Source organism: Anas acuta, chromosome 18 (genome assembly GCF_963932015.1).
Source record: "Anas acuta chromosome 18, bAnaAcu1.1, whole genome shotgun sequence".
NCBI lineage: Eukaryota > Metazoa > Chordata > Aves > Anseriformes > Anatidae > Anas > Anas acuta.
The window spans coordinates 5,340,860-5,360,867 of record NC_088996.1 but is presented as its reverse complement, the minus strand read 5'-3'; the positions used below and the strand labels follow the sequence as shown (position 1 = coordinate 5,360,867).

At 51.3% G+C, this 20,008-nt stretch overlaps 1 long non-coding RNA gene and 1 other non-coding gene across 4 annotated transcripts; both read right to left on the bottom strand.

Moving 5' to 3' along the window:
* Positions 1-747: 747 nt before the first annotated feature.
* On the bottom strand, positions 748-14,304 carry LOC137841552 (uncharacterized). 3 transcript variants are annotated; one of them, XR_011088663.1, is made up of 6 exons: positions 14,037-14,304; positions 11,986-12,038; positions 11,193-11,285; positions 10,595-10,742; positions 10,139-10,506; positions 748-4,410 (listed from the first exon to the last, which is right to left on the bottom strand). It is a non-coding gene; the product is annotated as an uncharacterized lncRNA (long non-coding RNA). The 3 variants fall into 3 exon arrangements; XR_011088662.1 differs by lacking the exon at positions 10,139-10,506 and having other exon boundaries at positions 10,532-10,742; positions 14,037-14,294; XR_011088661.1 differs by lacking the exons at positions 748-4,410; positions 10,139-10,506; positions 10,595-10,742 and having other exon boundaries at positions 11,143-11,285; positions 14,037-14,267.
* LOC137841976 (small Cajal body-specific RNA 16) lies at positions 13,806-13,975 on the bottom strand. The gene has a single exon (XR_011088851.1). It is a non-coding gene; the product is annotated as a small Cajal body-specific RNA 16 (non-coding RNA).
* Positions 14,305-20,008: the final 5,704 nt, after the last annotated feature.

Genomic DNA, 20,008 nt, shown 5'->3' with positions numbered 1-20,008 from the left:
CCTGTCCTTTTGGTGCAATTATTTCTCTAGGAAGGCTGAATTTGTGGTAGCTATTAAGTAGTGAATCAGCTACAGTACTTTCTTACACAAAGCATGTATCTTAGTTAGTCAGGAAAGGCCTGTTGTCTGATCCGAAACTAGTCCTTACAAGTAGTTCTTTAACGTGTTGAGAAATCGTGTCTAAATCTGGTTTCTCTCGTGGCACTCGGCCAGTCACATTCATATAACCAGTTAGCTAGTTAATCTAGTAACTTCATAATTAGATTCAGGTACCTGATTGATATTCACTGCCATTACGCCTGCAACATCCTTTTCCTGCTCCGAAGGCCTGAGATATAATCCTACCAGTATAGCAGGGCGAGGAATGTACGCCCACTCAGATTCCTCTTTGTTCATAATGCTTCTCCCTTTACAGTCTGGGAAATCTTATTAACCACCTCTATTTCATTTAACCAAATAGCTGTATAACCTGAAAAGCTTTGTTAAGGCTCCTAAAGGCATTTGGAGTTTATTGATAAGGTGAAGGCATTATCAATGCATCATTTAATGTTTAAGTCAGTCGTAGTAGGTGTCTTGCCTCTCTTCTGTAGCAATAATCTTAACGAGATAGACACAGCAGAGGAGAGCAGTATGTTTTAAAATGTTTCTATTATTGTTCATATTCCTGATACGCCTTCTCTTATGGAAGCTCCAGCATTGCATCGTGTAAATAAATGAATAAGTGGGTGAAATGTTTAAGGAATGCTGTGAGGGGTGATAAAAATTTAATCCCAAAGGACACAGGCTGAAAGTGCAAACCGGTATTTTCAGAAAATAAGGAATGCAGCATGCTAGAAATGGAGGGAATATGGGTCTTGTGGAGGTTATGCAAGGTCAGTCACTCCCCACCACGTGAAATTTCCTGGGTTTCATTCCTTCACGTTACAAAGTCTGGTTGCACAACTCAAAGCCCAGTCATTTATCCTGTTTCAGGCAATATTCCCATGGAAATTAGTTTGAACCATCGGCAGCCAATCCCTTATTACTAATAACAGCGAAGTTAACATGCAATTGCCTGGGAGCAGCACGGGGCTGATGTGTACACAAAAAGACTCAGAATGCCTCTGGGCCTTTTTGTAGCTGGGTGCAAGCCCGTGGAATTCAGCCGGCAGGGACTTGCTCTGTTCCCTTTCGTTTGTATCCCAGAGAGTCCTAATAAAAGTGGAGCGGACATTGCTTCTTACTGTCCAGCAGGTCTCATCTTCACAGCTTTTGTACGAAGGGGTTGTTAGGAGTTCTCAGCAAGACAGGGCATGCATTCATTGAGGTTGTGGCTGCTAAGCAGTAAGCATATTAAGGAATGTGAAAGAAGGGATGAGATTTTGAGTTCAGATATAAGGAAGATCTTCCAGAGTCGTTCCCTAATAAATCAGCTCCGTCTGACTCAGTGGAATTTTTTCTGTTCCACTGGCTAAATTGAAATAAATGTGCTCTTCCTAAACATCTAAAGTCATGAAAAAGCTCCCAGATGATAATGTTTCCAGATAAAATAAGCAGGATAGCTGACAGGCAGTTAGTAGGACAGAGTTGCGCCCTGCAGGCATGCGATTCTGGTTTACACACACTTCTTATTAGGCACAGTTATATGCACTTAACTAGGTGTCACAATTCGCTCTTTCCTTTGTCAGTCTAGGGAGCAATACCTGGTGGTGGGGCTGGCTCTCAGCTGGTCTGAATTCCTTCTCTCTAAGAACCAAAGCAGCTGTGACATCCCAGTTGGGTCCTCCAGACATACGGGAACGTGCTCCTCTGGGTGTATTTTTGAAAGCTCAACCTGGGGAAATGATGCACATGCATCTCTGGAGATCCTCAAGCCCTTTGTAAAGTCAGGGTACATACTAATTATCCCAACATGCAGACAGAAATATTCAGGCTCAAAGTGCTACACAAAAACTCACGCAGAGGGTCAGTGTCAGAAGGCAGCGCAGAGCTCTGTGCTTCCAGGGGGATGCCCTTATTCCCCCATGCTGCTGCCTTTGCCCTTTGTGGTACTTTTCCACCATTGACAAAATTGGGAACGGGGCAAAACGTGCCTGGACTGATCTGTGTTCAGAGAGACAATGTTAATGTAAGAAACCTAAAAGACATTAAACTCTTGCGCAGAGATGTTCATCCAGGATGAAGCTGGCCTTAGCTTACAGTAGTTTAGCACAGTATAGATGAGGGTGTCACTTCTATACCATTATTCGATTTTTCTGAGCTTTCCCATGTGTCACAGCGTAGAAGAGCCTTAAATGAACTTGTAGCCTGAAGCCCTTTGTGATTTGGTGTCACAAACAGACAGAAATGTGTTTTTTTCCTGTCTTCCAAAGTGACTGATGGGGAAATTGAATTGCAGGCTGGGAGCTGGCCAGGGACACCAGCTGCCAGCGCCTGGGCTCCAGCAGCTGACATCAGAGCCCGGATACCAATGACATTAACAGCTACGTAGGCAAGCGTTACCACACAGGACTAAGTTCTGATTCATAAAATACGTGAATCAGGATGAGCACATGGAAAGCACCCACAGCCTCTCCTGCGAAGCCCGTAACTGTGCAGCGCTTCCTGCGTGCTTCCCCCACCTGTGAGCAGGGCAGTGCTAAAGCCAAGGTGGTCAGCTGGGAGGCTGCTGGCACTGCGATAATAAAATCATGAGGAGAGCTAACACCATCAAATCCAACACTTGTTTCAGCGCAGGAAATGGGTTACCAACACGCAGGATGCTTGTAACACCCAGGTTGACAGCACAGCCTTCTTGAGGGAGCGTGGGGAGAGAGGGGACGCTCTTTGGGGCCCTCCCAAAATTATTTTATCCCTGAGACCTCAGGAGGTGGCACAGGAAAACCAAACTGCCTCAAGGAACACGGCCCCCTCCCCTTCTCTTTTTTTCAGCATAAAGGGAAAAAACACTTGGATGATAACATATTTGTTGTGGTATTTTACTATCGGTGAGGCTGCTGCCATGCACGTGGTACAGGAAGCTGGGACTGCAATCAAAGGAGGCTTTACTGGGCTTTGGGGAATGCTTTACTTTCCTAAAGTGCCTCTGGAAGTGCTACTCGTGCCCATCTGCCACTGCCTAGCAGCCTTCTGGTACTAGCCTCGCAGGGAGGCTCCTGGTACCAGTCGACTCTCGAAGTGCCTTAAAGGACTGCCTGGAACTCATCTAGTCATTAACGACACTTTTCAGTCCTTAGAAAAAACACCAGTGTTGACTAAGAGGCATTGCTAACGCAGAGCTGAGTACATTTCCCATAAAAATAAAAACAAAGCCGTTTACTATCCCTCCTTCAAATCAGTCTGACAGCACAAACACCCTCAGCTGCTTTAACAAGCCCTGAATGAGCTACTGAGCTGTTCGCTAGCTAGACGCTTTGTCTTTATTTGTCTGTAAAATACTGGGATTTTTTTTTTTCCCTTTTATAATACCAGGGGATTAATAAGAAACAATTGCTGGTTGTTAAAGCATTCCACAAACTTAGCTCCTTTCACTGACTGCACCAGCACTCAGCCCCTCCAATGGGGGCTCCCTCAGGACGAGCCTTCTCTGTGGGTGCTGCTCTGCTGGTACAGAAGAGCTCACTTCTGTATCGCCTATTCCCAAGCCTCAAGGAAAATGCGACGTATTACGAGGCACTTCCCCACCAAAATAACCACCAGCACAGCTATTCCAGGGTTTATTTTTTAAACCACGCTCCTAAGCGTAATAGCTAAAGCAGCTCAATCTGTCCCTGGATCGGGCCTCTGCTGGCAGCCTCCATCCAAGCATCTCTGAGAAAACACTTGAGAAACACGAGCCTCGTGACGCTGCTCGCAGGCCACGGAACTGCTGCTTATCTCCTCTGATCAGCACAATTCTTTGCATGAATTCCGCCGCCGTATCCAAGGCGATCTCATTATTTGCTGTACACGCTCGATCTGCTCGCTGATTTCTTTTTCCTTGTCACAGGGGAGGAACCTTCCTGTGCTCCACAGGCGTGCCTGTGGCTGGGGATGAAAGAAAGCCAGCAAGACGCATCAAAATGTCCCCCACTTGCAGCAGCAGCAGCCTGAATGGGAGCACGGTGCACATGTCCCTTATAGCTGAACCGCCCGTGTCACCGGCCCCAGCATCTTCCCTGTCCTACAGAGCGTGGGTCCGGCTGAGCAGAAGCATCTGGGGATCTGCTCTGCCCCTCCTCACGTGGCTGCAGCACGGATCTGTCTCGGCCTTGAGAACCCACTGGCTGCCTCGCCGCCCTGGAATTAATTTTGGCTAATGCGCCGCGTGATGGGAAGCCACGTTTGCAGCCTCTCTGCTAGACGGGAGCGAGCAGAGATCGATGGCATCCTCCGCCCCTGGCTAAGCAGACTGGGAGCAGAGCTGTGCTGAAGGGACACCCGGCCTCGGCTCTGTAGGGATGAGAGATGAAATATTTAACGCCTCGCGGCTCCTGCAGCTGTCAGCGTGGGGAAGAGGGAGCAGGAGCAGAGAAGGAAGGGGTGGAATTGCCTTCTGGGCACAGCACCGGCTCCGCAACCCCTGTGCAAGTGGGATGAGGAGTTTTTGGGAGGGCAGCTTCCAAACGGCATCCTCAAAATAACTTGGTTTCATGAAGGGAACGGTCTCCAGCACAGGAAGCCTGTTTGCAGCTGTGGTTTCAAGCTGGTAGCTACAGACTGACGCGTGGCCACTGAGTAGGTCAGATTAGCTAATGAACAGCTGCTCGTTTTATTTGCTTTTGAGCAATAAAATTTAGTTGAGACTCAGAAATGAGTCTCAATGAAAGGAGCCCCAGGGCAGAGCCTGGAAACACAGCCCAACATCCTACTGTGTGTACACTACAAGCCAGGAGCCCTGCAGGAGCCTGCCCTGAAACCAGGGCTGGCAAATCCCCATTTTGTATCCCAATCCACAGAAGAGGACACTTTTAGGGCAGCCGTGTGCCTTCCCTCCTCGCTGTGACCCCATCCAGCATGGGCAGCGACACGTGGAGAACTACAGGAGACTGCAAAACCCCATCAGCACGGGGATGGAAGCTGCACCACCACAGCACAGCTCAGACCGGCCCAGGAGGAGGTTTTAAACACAGGCAAGCAAACTGCTGAAATAAAACCACCCAGCCCACCACGGCTGCTGCACCGTGCCATGGGAACGATGCTGTGCATACGATCAGATTTAGGACGCAAGCAGCCTGAGGGTCTTTTTACATTTGGCTTGAAAAGGCTAAAAATAGCACCCAAATCACACTTTTTTTTTTTCTTCTTTGCTTTGCCACCTCCTCCCCCTGTCCCTGTTCCATGCAAAGCAGGATTTGGGATCCGAGGCCCGGTAATTAGACTCCAGCCCAGCAACTGCGAGAGGAACAGCTGGAAGTGTTATTTTTGCAGGTTATTAATTGACTCCATAGGAGAAAAAAAAGAAAAAGAGCCCAGCAAACCCAGAGCCAGCAAGCCACAGCCCATAGCCACATGACAAGGTCTTAACGACATAAAAAAGATAAAATAAAAGAGCGAGCCCAGTATCCTAAAGCCGATTAGTTATAGCAATTTCTCCGAAGCTAAATATAGAAAAAAAATCCTCCCCCATCTTCAGCTCTGTTGGCAGAGATCAGAAAGCATGAGGAAGGAGATAGAGATAAATTTCATTTTTCACTTAACCTCCTTATCGGCTGCAGAGGAAAACTGCTGCTTTGGTGATGCTCCCAGCCCCAAAAAGCAGATTTCTGGGCCAGTCACAGCCCTTCCCCAGAGCACGGGCAGCTGTGGAGCTGTTTTGAGCCCTGCCATCACGGGTAGGGGTGCAAAGCAGGGACCCTCCTGTGGCAGCATTAACGTAGCCCCCGTCTGGACACTGAGAGCCAGCAAGGTCCTGTCCCCAGTGCTGCTGTAGCCTCTTTCACCAAGACTCAGGTTGAACTAAAAATCAGCCACCACCGTAGAGCCGAGGCGAGGCGGCACCTCTTGCAGGTCACACACGAGCTGTCCCTGAGCTATATGGAGAGGATGGTGAGGAACATCGTGCCCAAGCATCCCCTGTGATGACAGAGAGGTGGCAGCAGGTCCTGCTGCCCCAACACCACCCAGAACCCAGACAAGCGGGCAGCGAGCACACTGCCACGAGCTGTGTGTCCCCATGTCCCCACTCAGGGGCTCACACGTTGCTCATATACCCGGTGCCCTGGCAGGACCACGTCTCCCCAGGCGTGTTTCCCTAGTGAGGCTCGGTACGTGCCACCTGGGCTGCCATCACGCCTCTCCACAAGCTCCGAAGTGGTGCTTGCACAAGGACAGACGGCGCTTTGGGGGCAGCAGAAGGAAAGGAGACTTCTCCAAAGGTGTTGGAGCCGCAGGTGAGCTCCCTGCGAGCAGCCTGGGCTGGGCCCTGCCCCTCTGCAGAAGCTCCTGCCTGCCCCAGGACGGGGAGCGTAGAGCAAAGCTCCCGGAGCTGGCTGAAGGACAGGGACGTTCCCTTCCCAGCTGCTCCAGCCTTGCCCACACAGCCGGTGGGATGGATCCGTGCAGCTAACGAGGCAACGTGATTAGTAAACAAATGATGTGCTCGCACCGGGAGGAAAAAGAGAGGAAGGGAGGAGGAAGGCAAGGGAACAAGGCACATAGAGGATAGGAGCATGCAGCAGGGAGCTCTTTAAAAATCTGCTGAGGAAGGCACTCGCACAGCACATGGTTTGGTCAGATCAATGAAGCTGCAGAGCGGCTTGCTGCTGGCAGGCACACAAATCCACTTTCTAATGAAATTTACAGCAAGTGGAATTTAGGTCACTACTCGGAAGCATTCAGTTTATTCCAGGCAGCTTTTTAAATATTTAAGGAATAGCTGTCAAATTAAGCCTGAGCACCTCTGGCTGGAAGGTCCAACTTGGAGCCACTGCCGCTTTCATAGCTAGAGCTTAAAAACAACATTTTGTAAAGCTTCCTTCAGTTGCCCTCTGCCATTATCACGGCACGGCGACTGACACCAGGCTGGCTCCTGCCACGCAGCGATGCTCGTGCTGCACCCAGCTCTGCTCCCCAGAGCTCAGCCTGGCCTCGACCCCCAAGATGAGACCTGGGTGGGCAACGAGCCCTCCCTGCAGCTCATTCTCTCCCTCCTTAAGTGCTGCTGAGGGAAGAGCAGTGCTGCAGCCAGACCCAGAGACTGAGAACAGCTCTCCGGGGAGCAGCTGGAAGCAAGCTCTTAGCAGAGGGGGTCCTTAGCTAAGGGCTGACTGATGCTCAGTGGGAAGGAGCCGGCCTGGAGCTGTGCTTGCTAACACTCCCCCGATGTGTCCTAAGAGAGCAGCTGAGGCTCCCTGATGGGCGATGGAGGGAGGAGAGGTGGGAACCAGGCGGTGCTGTGGCTGCTTGAGCAGCGGAAGCAACCCCAGCCCCTGCTCTCCATGCACTCGATTCCTTTGAGTTTCTTTTTCTGAGATGCAAAGTTCAGCAGTTTGCATAACATACCGATAGCATTAACCAATTCCTGTCCCAGCTCAAGGTCCAGCTCCCCAGGCACAGACCTCTTGCATTTTCCTACGTGCACACAGGCAGGAGGCAAGGTGGGAGCTGCTCCCCTTTCCTGGGGCCCAGCTTTCCTCCTCCAGCACAGGCTGTCTGGAGCAGAGGTAGAGCACAAGTGCCTGTACAGACACCTCTTCCTCTTTTTGACTGATTTGGTGCTTGTGCACATAAATACCCATTTCACGCTCAGCCGCCGGAGGCTTTGCTTGGCTGGCTGACGGCGCTGGCTGCTGCCCTGCCGCTGGCTTTGCACCAGGACCTGGCCCTGAAGATGCAGCCGGTCCCTGTCTCACCTCACAGCACCCCTGCTGGGCTCCAGGCTAGGTCAAGTATGCAGGAATGTGGCTGCTGGCACTGCTGTTGTATGGCTCCACGTTTTGGGGAAGCAGCAGTCACATCCCTCTGCCCCGTGATGGCCAAGGCTGCGCACGGGGAGGGCTGTGGCTACATTTGCCCTACGGTCAATCCCCAGGGGTGTCGTTCACCCAGGCTGTGGTGTTGGCTCCATGGGGGAGAAAAACATCATCCTGAGACAAGGAAACCTCCCACTGGCACAGCACACAGCAAAACAAAGGCAGGCAGCAGGTGCCTCGCTGCCCTTCACACCCATTGCCCTCACACATTTTTATGACAGCTTGGCCAAGCACAGATTTTCTATCCCACAGGAGATCCCAGCACTGAAAAATTCAAGTCAGGCCAAATTCAGGTTTCTTTTTTTTTTCCTCTGGAAACTTTAAAGAAGGAAGAAGCTGTAGTTCTAGAGGACTGGGATCAGGATCGGGCTCACAGCCAGCTTTGCTGAGGGCAGCCTGGCAGCACATGCCCCTTCTCCAAGACTGATTTTCCTCCTTTTTCCGTTTCACAGATCCCAACCAGCTCCCACTAGTCTGAAAAGACAATGAACGTGGCAGCTCTGGCCCAGGAGGTCATACAGACAAGCACAAATCTCATCAGGCCACGCTGGAGGGTGGCAGAGCTGTTGTGGCACTATCAGCTATCGCCGGTATCTGCGAGAAGGTACTGACTGCCTTTCCTGCACCTGCAGCCAGATCTTTCCAGTAGAGACAGACCACGAGCTGACTCCAGGACTGCCGCGGTTCAGCAAACCCAGCAGTGACACACTCTGACCCCGCTGCAGGAGCTCAGCCTGCCCAGATCACCGCACCTTGCCTGCACAGTGTCAGCTCCCTCTGCTTCTCCCAGTGCTTTCCAAGCACAAGGAGATCCCGGAGACATGAAATCACCAAGGATGCTGTCCCTGCAGAGCTACACCTGGAAGGCATCATTCCTATTTCTTGTCCGCACACAAAACACCATCCATGGTGTTGCTGGCACCCCAGCGGAGCCAGCTGCAGCAGGGACATGGTTATACCCCATGTTCTTTCACTCACACTGATATTTCAGCTGTGTTGCTGTTGGGAGGAGCAGCTGGCTTTTGTAGGATTTGGCCCAGGACCTCCCCACAGCCATTTGGCATTCCCTGCTGATACAGGGGTGAGCCAGAGCAGCCAGAGAAGGAACAGCACCTTGCTGAGCACGGGCTTAGAAACGATTTCCCTTCTGGACGAGCCCGGTGCTAATCCCGTTAGGGGTTTACACATTTACCCCACCAGTGGGCAAAACTTCTGGGAAAACAGGACAGGGTTAAAACATATCCATGTGATACCAACACTTCACAACCAGGGTGTTCGCATGCTCTGCCTTGGCATTACATTCTCAGTTGCTATTTAAAAGGCTCACAGCAGCTGCAGGCTGTAGGACAACCCCATGGGTGTCTGACAAGCAAAACTGGGTGCATCCTTCCCAGGGCACGAGAGGCTCCGGAGAGGGGACACAGGGAGGCAACACTCACTGCTCCCGACAGACGTAAGCCACCTTCACAATGCAGTTGGAGTCACTTCAGCCGATGAACAAGGAAGATGCTTCAGCATGATGAGCAGTTTCCAGAGCCCCAAAGGCAGAACTGACTCATTCCCCCCCCAAGTCAGTTGAGCTTCCCTCAAATGAAGGCTGCTTGCAATCTCTAATCCACTTTCCATGTCAGCAGCAGAGGCCTCAGCAAACCGAGCATGGAAGCTGTGCCCTGCCTGTTAGTCAGCCCCAGGAGGATTTCACCAGAGCAGCACTGCCAGGGTCACTAACCGGCTCAGCTCTGCCCTCAGAAAAACCTGGGTAAGCTGGGAACCACACGTGGCAGTCGTGCACATGACTGTGACACAGCGTCTCCCAGCAGAAGCTGGGAAAAAGCATTAAAAAAAAAAAAAGGGAACAGAGTGACCAACTCCTTGCTGACCTACTCTGAATTCAAATCTCCAGAGAACACGTTATCATTATTTTTTGCGGAAGGCACGAGGTCAAATAGATGTAAAGTTTCCTTTAAAACAAAGCAAAAGCAGAAAAGGCACTGCAGGACTGCCCTGCCTCCAGGCGCTGCCGATTCCTCACCATCCACAGGGGCATTCCTGTTAGCCCAGTGAGCACCAACGCGTTTCCACCACATCCCCATTGCTCCCCAGCAAGCCTCCACCCCAAAGCAGAGCTGGCAGCAGTAGGCAAAGGAACTGCTTCCCTCTCAGATGCAAAAAGCAAGCTTTAAGTGTCCCCAGACCCCATCCAGTACCAGCAGAGAGGAGCACACACTCAAGCTGCAGCAATCCAGTATTCTGAGATGGCCATCACTCCTCCTGACACCTCTTTTCAAGCTCTCACTGCTCTAGCAAAGGCAGCACTGCTCAAGAACAGGGCCAGGCTTGGCTCTGCTCAGGAATTTGTCCTGACCATGACACTTAGAGGCAAAATTTAGCAATGAAGTTCTTTACTTGGCCAAGGAGCAGTGTGGCTGCTGCGGCACCAGGAAGAGGCTCCACCTGTGTCAGCTCAGCAGCCAGCGTGGTTTCACAACACACCAGCCTCAGGCTTGGCTTGGCCTGGGAATCTTGCAGATTCAGTGGAAATTCCCCCTACGAAAAGAATCCTAGAAGCTGGGCTCTTTGAAATACAAATACAAACTTACTGTTTGCTTAGCAAGGGCAGATTTTACGACTCAGATGAAAGGGAAGGGGACGTGGTGCTGTACCAACGCAGAGCAGAGCTGCCTCCCCCGGGGCGCACGCGTGCATTGCCTGAGAGCACAAGAGGATGCACAACGGCCAGGGCCGAGCATCACATGGGCTTCACGGCGAGTGCAGCTGATGGGTTACATAAAGCAGATGTAACCTGGGCTGCTGCCAACACAAAGAGCAGAGTTCTTCAGCTGGAACATAATCCTGCCACAGCCTTGCTGCTCGCGCATCCGATTAAAGGAAGTCTCCCAGTTTCAGGGAAATGCCACCGTTCTGCAGCCCTTCACACCCTCTAGTGGAAATCAGAGCTTGGCACATCAAGATGCTCAGATTCTTTCAGGAATACGTTAGTGACTGTCAAGATTGAATTACCCCCACAGATCCCTGAAGCACCACACCTAGAGAACACCGTGCACCCCCAGCGTGACTGCCCTGGGCACAGGTGTCAGCACAGGAGAAGGTTTTATGTGCCTACCTGTCTACGTGCACACTTCCAGGGAGTTAAAAACCTTTTTGCTTTGTTCACACATACTAGCAGGCATTAAATACGAGGACAGCCAACTTGGAGAACTGGATTTTATTAACGTTTACCATCTACTTAGACAAAATTACCTTCTATAACCTGAAGAGACCACGCAGATATAACCAAAGGGAACTGCAAAGGCAACACTCTCACCATCACGCAGAGACCTCCAGTTCACCTACCTGTAAAGAAACAACCAGGACATTGAAGCAGAACAAGCACACAGCAGGGTAAGCTGCACACAGCAGTCAGAGCTGTTCAGTGCACATGCCAGGGCACCAGACCCAACAAGTGCCACCAACAGCTAGGGATCCCTCCCACAAATGGTTACGCTGCACGTTAATTGAAATGAGAAAATGCTTTATCCTTTAAAAGTTAGTTGACAGGAAAGTCCTCAGTCAGAGGACTTTTAAAAAGGAATATTCTTCAAGCTTAGAAGATTTATTTCTTACTCATATCCAACTTACCCTCCTTTATTAGAAACCTGTCAAGTTTTAAATATAGCTATGTATTTATATATTTTTTTGATTTAATGGATAAGTACAGCTCAATTTCCCAGTGCAGTAAAGATCAGGATATTTGCAACCACCCTATACAGGGCTCCATGCACTTTGACAGCCCATGTCAAAAATACCAGTCTGTAACCCAGGAAGACTGTGACATTAGTGAAAGGAAAGGGAAAAGCTTGTGTCAGTAATAACGAACACAGTTAGTCTGCAGGAGTACAAAAGTGAAATGCTTTTTAACTGCAGTCTGACACCGTCAGACAGCTCTGTCCAGGTGAGTTCAGTGTTAGAAGACAAAGCAGACAGGGAGGATTGTGGCTGCAGATTCAAAGCACACAGCTTTGCCTTAAGGGAGAGCACAGCTGAGCTCCCTTACCTCGGCCTGGGACAGGGCGCAGCCCCAGCAGCCTCTGTGGTGAGCAGGAACACCTACACAAGGAGCAGCGAGCGTTAAGCACAGCATTTCGGGGCACACCGCAAAGCTATCATTTCTAAGCTTCAGATGAGAGCCTGGCACAAAAGCCCGGGAGCCAACCAACCCCCTCCCTCCCCCAGGTGCCACTGGAAAGCCCAACATCTTTCAGCCACTGCGCAGCTGAACCCAAGCACGATTGTCACAGTTGACTGAAGTCATTCAAAGGGCAGGAAATTCACCTTACACAGTCCAAAGGATCAAAAGGGGGGTGTTAAACTGCATCACCTCTGCAGCTTTACCTAAAGTACAGCAGTCGCTGTTAGGTGAGGCCTGCAGGAAGAAGCAATACCTTCTGCTTCCTGATAAGAGTCGATACAGGTGAGGAAAAAACATTAAGCTCTCATGCCCATCTGCTGAACACTGCACTAGGGAGCGCTCTGTTACACCTGCACATGCCTTGCAAGCTTCAAGAGAGCTGCAGGTAGCCTGGCGGACTGTTAAAAGAGATGCAGTGAACCCAGGTTACTCCAAACACGTGCTCCTACTTACCCTGATGAAACAACCACTTTGCCACTGACGCCTGCCTTTTAAAACGGCAGTGCTTTTATCAGCTCAGAAGCTTACACAGGCTTTGGTTTCAACCCTGCTGCAGAAGAGGGCCTGACAAGCAGGACCTTCCCCAGGCAGGGCCAGCCATGGCAGCTGCTCACACATGGGGCTGCTGGCAACTGGGCAGGATTTAACTGGAAAGCCTCCCAGTCTAGATCCCTGTTCAGCTCACTGGAGAGTGGAGAACCAGACTTTTATTATCTCAGAACTGTGCTGTACTTGGCCTTCCCTGCTGCCGGCCAGTTTTAGATACGAAAGCTATACTCTAAGTCTCCTTGTGCTACCAGGCAAGCTTCAAACGAAAGCCCAGAGGCTTCCCCGTTGGTCTTACACAAACAACTCCCAGCTCTAACTAGTACACAGCAAGCTCAAAGGAACCCCTTGAGACTGCTCCTTGCCTCAGTAAAACAAAACAACCCCAAACTGACTGGCACAAAACATCCCGCAATGTTTTTTGAACAAAGAACATTACCCAGGCAGGGCGTTAGCTAAAGCTAGGGACCGCTGCCGTGCACAGATCCATCTTCTTTGTATCAGCCCCACTGAAACACCTGAGAAAAGCAGCACACCACCCTCCAGCTGCCTTTAAAATCCTTCCCTGTAGCATTTTAACCTTGAAAAATGCCGAAAGCGTTTTAGTGCTGAGCACCTGATGGACACCAAAAAACAAACAAGAGAAGTGCCTTGCTTTCTCTTGGAAAAGTATTTTTTTTTTCCAGAAGCCCAGACCACTTTGGGGCCAGGGTCACAACCCAGGCCTGTGAGGACGCATGGCTGCCTTAGCTGGGACCTCAGCTGCACTCCTCGGCTGGAGGAGAAAAGTCAAACTGAAGAGAAGCTCAGATATAACAGGAGAGCAAAGTACACAGCTTCCAGCAGAACCTCACAGGCTGTTCGAGTACAGAACCCTGCCTGCCAGCGTTCCCTGCTACCTGGGAACTAAAGCTCAGGAATTCAGATAAATCAATAACTTATTCCTGCAATAAATCAAGGGAAAAATAAAATATCAGCAGTGTATCTAAGTTCTACCTTCCACGTCTGTAAAACTTGCCTGTGAAGGAAGGGCAACGCCACTTAGCTCTACGATTTGATTCTTAACCCAGGATGGTACAGGTTAAAGAAAGGAATCCAGCGGCCATAGGGGGACATCCCCCCGGCCGAGGGCAGGCTCGCGCTGTGTGCAGTATCATACATGACCACCAAAATGCTGCATGGATGCTCACACCTGTTACTGCACGGGAGGAACCCCGGCGGGGAGCCCGCGGGGGGTTGATCTGGGGCACGGGGCAGGCCGGCAGGCATGGGCTGAGAGGCAGCCGCCAGCGGTCGGCCCCAAGCCCCCCCCACACCCACCCGCAGCCCCCAGCCCACCTGCGGACAGCATGGGCCTGATTCCCCCTCACCTGAGGGACACGGGCATCCCACGCAGACTTGGAGACCTTCGGTCACGACTCGGGGCTGTGTCCTCGGGAGCTGCCCCCCAGCGCAGATCCTGCAACACACAGGGCTCAGGGAGAAGCTGCCTGAGCCCCCACCCCTTCCAGCCCCCCATTCTCTGACCCCCCAGCCTCAATGTAATCCCTCATCTTTCCCCCAGCCCCCATTGCCATCCCCAAACCCCAATGACCCCCCCAGCCCTGCATACCCTGAACCCCAACCCCCAATATAGCCCCCAAGCCCTCCCCCATCTTCCCCCCACCCCCAGTTCTCCATAACCAACCCCCAGCCCCAGTACGACCCCCCCAGCCCACCAACTGCTGATCCCACACCTCCTATATAAGCCCCCCAGCCCCCCCCAAAGCACCCCCCGCCTCCACCTCCCTCTCAGTCTCCCGTAACCAGCCCCCAGCCCCAGCCCGACCCCCTCAGGCCCCATAAACCACCCCCAGACCCCCATAAGCCACCCCCAGACCCCCACAACCTCACTCCCAGACCCAGGACAACCCCCCTCCACCGCCTACCTCCCCCTCAGCCCCCCCATAACCAGCCCCCAGCCCCAGTACGACCCCCTCAGGCCCCATAGACCACCCCCAGGGCCCCATAACCACCCTCAGCGCCCCATGACCACCCCCAGGCCCTATAAACCCCCTCCCAAACCCCCCCGGCCCCCGCCACCACGCGGCCCCCCGCCCCACCGGAAGCAGGAAGAGCAGCGAGACGAGGAGGAGCCCAGAGCGCCTCGGGGGAGCACTTCCGGCCTCCAAGGCCTGCCTATAAGGGGCGGCTTCCTGCAAACGGCCCGGCGTTGCCATGGCAACGCGCGGCGCCGCCAGGCCCGAGCTAGGCCCCAGCCAGGAAAATCGCACGGAGAACAGGAAATGCGACGTGGTCCAGAAAATAAAACAAAAATAAAAGCTGTATTCTAGGAAAGCGCCCGTTTTCTGTCTTGTTTTTTCCAAAAAACAGGCACATAAGCATTAAATCTCTCTGTATGGAGTGTTCGGAGGCTGGATTTGCTCGGAGCTGGGGTTGGAGTTAATGTGGAGTAAATCAATATTTAGCTCTAATTTGCTCTTTATGGTTTCCGAGGCCCCCTATTCACGGTGAATTGTGCTCCGCTTTCAGTGGCTTTGACAGCTCTGCTCATGGCTAAGTGAGAGGCTTTTCAGCATGAATGAAGGTATCTCAGTCATGTAATTTAATCACAGATTTCCCTCCAAGGCGTCTCGGTACAAACAGCCCAACAGAAGGAAAAACACCACAACAAGCATGCGAGGGCTTTCTCCCCGATGGCTGATTAAAAATGAATAAGCGCTTAGTTTTATTTCTGCAATAACACATTTTAGTAGATCTTTTATAAAATATAGACGCAGATCTAAATGATGCATGTTGGACCTGGGTGGAAGGAGCAGCTTGCAAAGCCGAGCTCCGCACTGCTCACAAACCCTCGCCTTCAGGTTCTGCAGAGCCCTGGCAGCCCGACCCAACCCGCTGACAGAGCAGGGAAATCAACCTTTAGGCTCTCGTTAGTGGCCCTATACCCCATGCCATGCTGTCTGTATGCTTACAGAGCTGCTCTGTGCAATAAACTGTTCATCCACTCACGTCTTTCTTCTGGTGTTTGTAAATACATGGTCAGACTGCTTCGCTAGTACCAATAAAAGTCTTTTCTGTCCTCGTGAAATCAGAGCCCCTGTTTTGCATACACACAATTGTCATGCAAAAGGACAAATGGAAACATGAATATCCACAGATTTGGGGAGCTCAGTTTGCATAGCCTGCATCCCCTTTTTCAGGGTGCCAAGCCCTTACCTTCTGCCCTTTGAACAGTGGTCACAAGCCCAGGGATGTTCACCTCTCTCCCCACATGGCCCAGCTTTTCATCTGTTGCTTGTTTAGTATGGGGTGAGGCAATGCTCAGTGTTGTTTTTTTTTTTTTTTTTTTATTCTTCCTTCCACTCGGAGTACAACTCTGTAACAATACCAGAAGGTGTCCAGAGTGTGGTGGAAGAGGTGGACAGCAGGCAGGCTATCAGAGGCCGGACCCCAAACCTCTCTGTCCCTCTGTGCGGTGGCTGTGCTGGGCAGGCTGGCAGCCCGGCACCCTCACAGCAGAAAGGGGCTTCTCCAACCACGTCAAAGGGTCTCTGAGCTCCCCACAACATGCTTAGCACTGTGGGACTGAGTACACCCTGATACACATGCAGTGGTGTGGAGGGAGGTGAAGACAGAAAAAATGGGGGTCAGTTTGGCAGATTTAATTTTAATTATTTAAAAATGCAACTTGGCCTTTCAGAAGGGACAAGCACCTTGGCACTGGGAGGATGCAGCTGGACACCCTGTTCCAGACAGGCACCTCCTTCCCTCTCCATCCTGCATCAGGACAGCACAGGGGCACATGTGTGCAGAACTTGAGAGCAGAGGCACACCACCTCCTTTTCTTTCCTCTTACTCTTAACGCTGCTGAATGAGGAACGGTGCCGCCCAGCTCTGACCGACAGCTCCCACGCCCCCATGCTTTCATTTTTCCTCGATATAATACTGCCAGGGTTGCAGCCAGCTTTAAATGTACATCTCATTTGTACAGCTGAACCCATGCTGTCTGGGTCTGAAAACAAACTATTTTTTTTTTTCCTTTTGGTAAAAGAAAGCATTACCTTTCTGAGATTTACACACTAGATCAAGCATAAACCTGAATTATCTCCTTCTCCTTTTTTTTTTTTTTCCAGGGAGTAGATAATAAGTAGATCTATCTATCCATCTGCTCTGTTACACGTCGCCCAGCTTGGCAGCATTTCTGTTGCTATTAAACCGTGTTCATCCCCCTTGACATTTAAAGGGCCGTTATATGATTACTGTCACAGTCTCATACGTGGATCCTTAAACCAATTCTCTCCTCCTCTTCCCTCTGATGATGGATTTGCTCGTTTATGCCATAGTAATTTGTTTTTCTCATGCTGTGCTCCAGCAAAATGTTTTCACTGTCAAACATGGTTTTCAGTATAGACCTTCCCTGCAGTGCCATGTTGTAACTGAGCAGCTCCGGGCAAATTGGAGCTGTCCTGTCTTTCAACAGCATTAGCAAAACAAAATAGCAGGAGCCTGGGTCGGATCCTCCTCGTTTGGAGTCACTGATGCAGCACAGTGAACGGGGACAGAGAACAGCAGTGCAACTCCTGGGAACAGGGACCGTTGTCCACCGTGACTGCTCCCCTGCCCTGACGCAGGATGTACCATGGGACACGCAGTCATCAGCTCCGCAGCAAGGAGCACGGGGGCACCTGCAAGCAGAGACTCAATGCTTTCTGGCCTCCTTGGGAGCAGGTTTCCAGCATTTGGAAGCCACCATCCAGCATGTACAAATGTCAGCTGTTTCTAGAATTCCTCCCAGCAGCAGAGCCTCTGCTCCCAATCCCCAGCCTCAGAGAAGGACACAAAGGTTTCTGAACCTAATGGCTTGCTATTGAACACCCTTGCTCACAGAGAAACACACTTGTCCAAATCCAGCTGTGCTGGAGAGAGATGTTTTCTCTCTCAGCCACTTGTCACTGTCCCCAGCTGGAGGCTTTCCCTGCCATCAACCTGCCAGCAGCACTGTTTGTGTGCTCACTCCCACAAGCCCAGCTGGGCTGCTGCCCACGTGCCCTGCAATGATAACCACCAGGGCAGGCGGTGTGGTGGCCAGGCAAAGTGATGCTTTGTGTGAATTAACATGCAGAACTGCAGCTCTTCAAGGATCTGAAACAAACCCTGAAGTGGGACGGAAAGTCCTCCCCACTGCTCAACCAGCACATCTGTGAGGTACAGACCCAGGCCATGAGGGGCTGTGGAGTGCTAATGCCTTCAAGAAGCACATCTGGATTGCAAAGATGACATTTCTTGGCTGCAGGGGCATCTGTAGGGCAGGAGGCCAACACCAGCAGTTACTCACCCAGCGTCCCCACCAAGCCAGGGGGACACAATCAGCTCTGTGGGCTGACAGACGACAGGGATAACAACCGGCCTTAACCACGCCTGGCCCCTGGCTTGGCAGGATAGCAGCAGGAAGGCCAGGCACCTCATAAATGTGTGGCAGCTGGGGCCAGCCCAGGAAGGACCGTGCTAATCCCCCTTAATTTGTTACTGGGGTAGCCCCACTCTGAAACACCTTAGAAATACTCTGGAACACTTGTCCCAGCTCACAGCACACAAGGACACCCCAGCCGGGTTCCCCAACCCTGTGCCTGGACAGACAGCTGCCCTTTGAGATCTCTTTCTGTTGTGTTCAGTCAGAATTTGTCCAGCTTACTGCAGATTGCTGGAGCCTGTCAGGCTGGGAACGTTGCCTGCCCAGCTCCTCGAGGCTGTGCACGAGCCCAGCATCCATCTCGTGGCCGCCTAGGAGCTCCTGCTTCTCCCATGGGATCATTATCAGCTCTGCAATTGCATTCTACTGCATGGTACGAGTGGATCTGGGGAGGAGAGAAAAAAAAAACACATCTGGAGCCAGGAGATGGAGTATAGGAACAAGCGCTGGAAGGGCATGAGCTGGCCAAAGTGACTCGAAAAAGCACATGGCATTCCTCTCTGGTGAGATGCAGGCAAACCCTACCAAACCTCCCAGCTGCTCTCCATGCCAGCATCATCCACTGCCTCCAGCGGGGCAGGTTTGGTGCTAAGAGCCTTTTAGAATCCCTGAAGCACCACTTCCCATTTAATTCTGCAAATGCAAATGGTGATTTGCAGGAAACTGTTTGATTCACAGGTTCATCCTTTATTTTGGCAGATAACATCAGTTAAACGCCTGCTTATTTCTGCTTTGTGAGAACAATATAAACCACTTAAGTACACATACAAGATAGACTGATCCGTAAGTGCTTATGAGCTCTTTGATTTACTGGGGCATCTTTATCTTTGCTGAGTATCTTACAATGTCATTTATTATTTAGCAGTAAATTAAAGCAGAGGGTCTGTGATTTTCAACAACAGAAATTAATATCCCAGCACTCCTTTGTACCATATATATCTATAATTTACAGCCCTGAAATCAGCCAGATAGAGCTGGAAGATAATCCGCTTCCCCTTCTCCCTTGTTACCTTCTGATTACTGCTGCACAGGGGGAAATAAAATATAGGCTTGCAGGAGAGATGCACAAGTCAGTGAAGGATAGTTTTAAATTAAAAGTCCGGTTTTTGTGGCTCTCGTGAGATCCCCTTCTCTCCCCACCCCACCCTTGTGCGCACACCACTTACTGATAATATATCGAACAGGCTGCGATCTCGCCCAGAGACCTCTGAATTTTAATCTCACCAATTCTATGCTCAGAGATAATCATTAATAAATAATAAGAAGAACAACAACAATTCTTCCAGCTGCAAGCGTCAAGCATGCGCTGCAGGGTGCTTTGGCACGGGAGGGGTGGGCATGGCCCCTGCAGAGCTGGAACAGGTTGGAGGCTGTTTGGGAAGGGGTCGGCAGCTGGGACAGGTCTCTCCCCTTGGAGGATGCACTGTGCTGGAAAGATGTGCTCACAGAGCCTGTGGGCGATCCTGGGGACAAGGATGGGGACATGCTGGAGAATAACGCATCCTTTGAGCTGGCAACCTCTCCCCTGGGCAGCTTGCTGCCAGCAGCCCGGTGCCACGCTCCAGCGCAATAACATGGCCAGAAAGTTTTATGGGCTGCGTCGGGCTCCGGCTGACACAAAGAAGCTAATAATTTACAGCGATCTCCTGTAGCATAAAGGCGAAACATGCCCTGCTTGGATGTAGCTGTGCAGGCTGCAGGGATAAATCAGCTCCAGCAGGGAGCAAAGATGAGAAGCAGAAAAACGATCCCAAACTCACTGCTTTTCCCTACAGGCGCCGTGGCTGCGCTGGGCATCGGGTTGGGGCAGGCGCTGCAGCTTCACCTGGCTGGGCCAGCACCTGTGGGGACACCCTGGTGACATCCCTG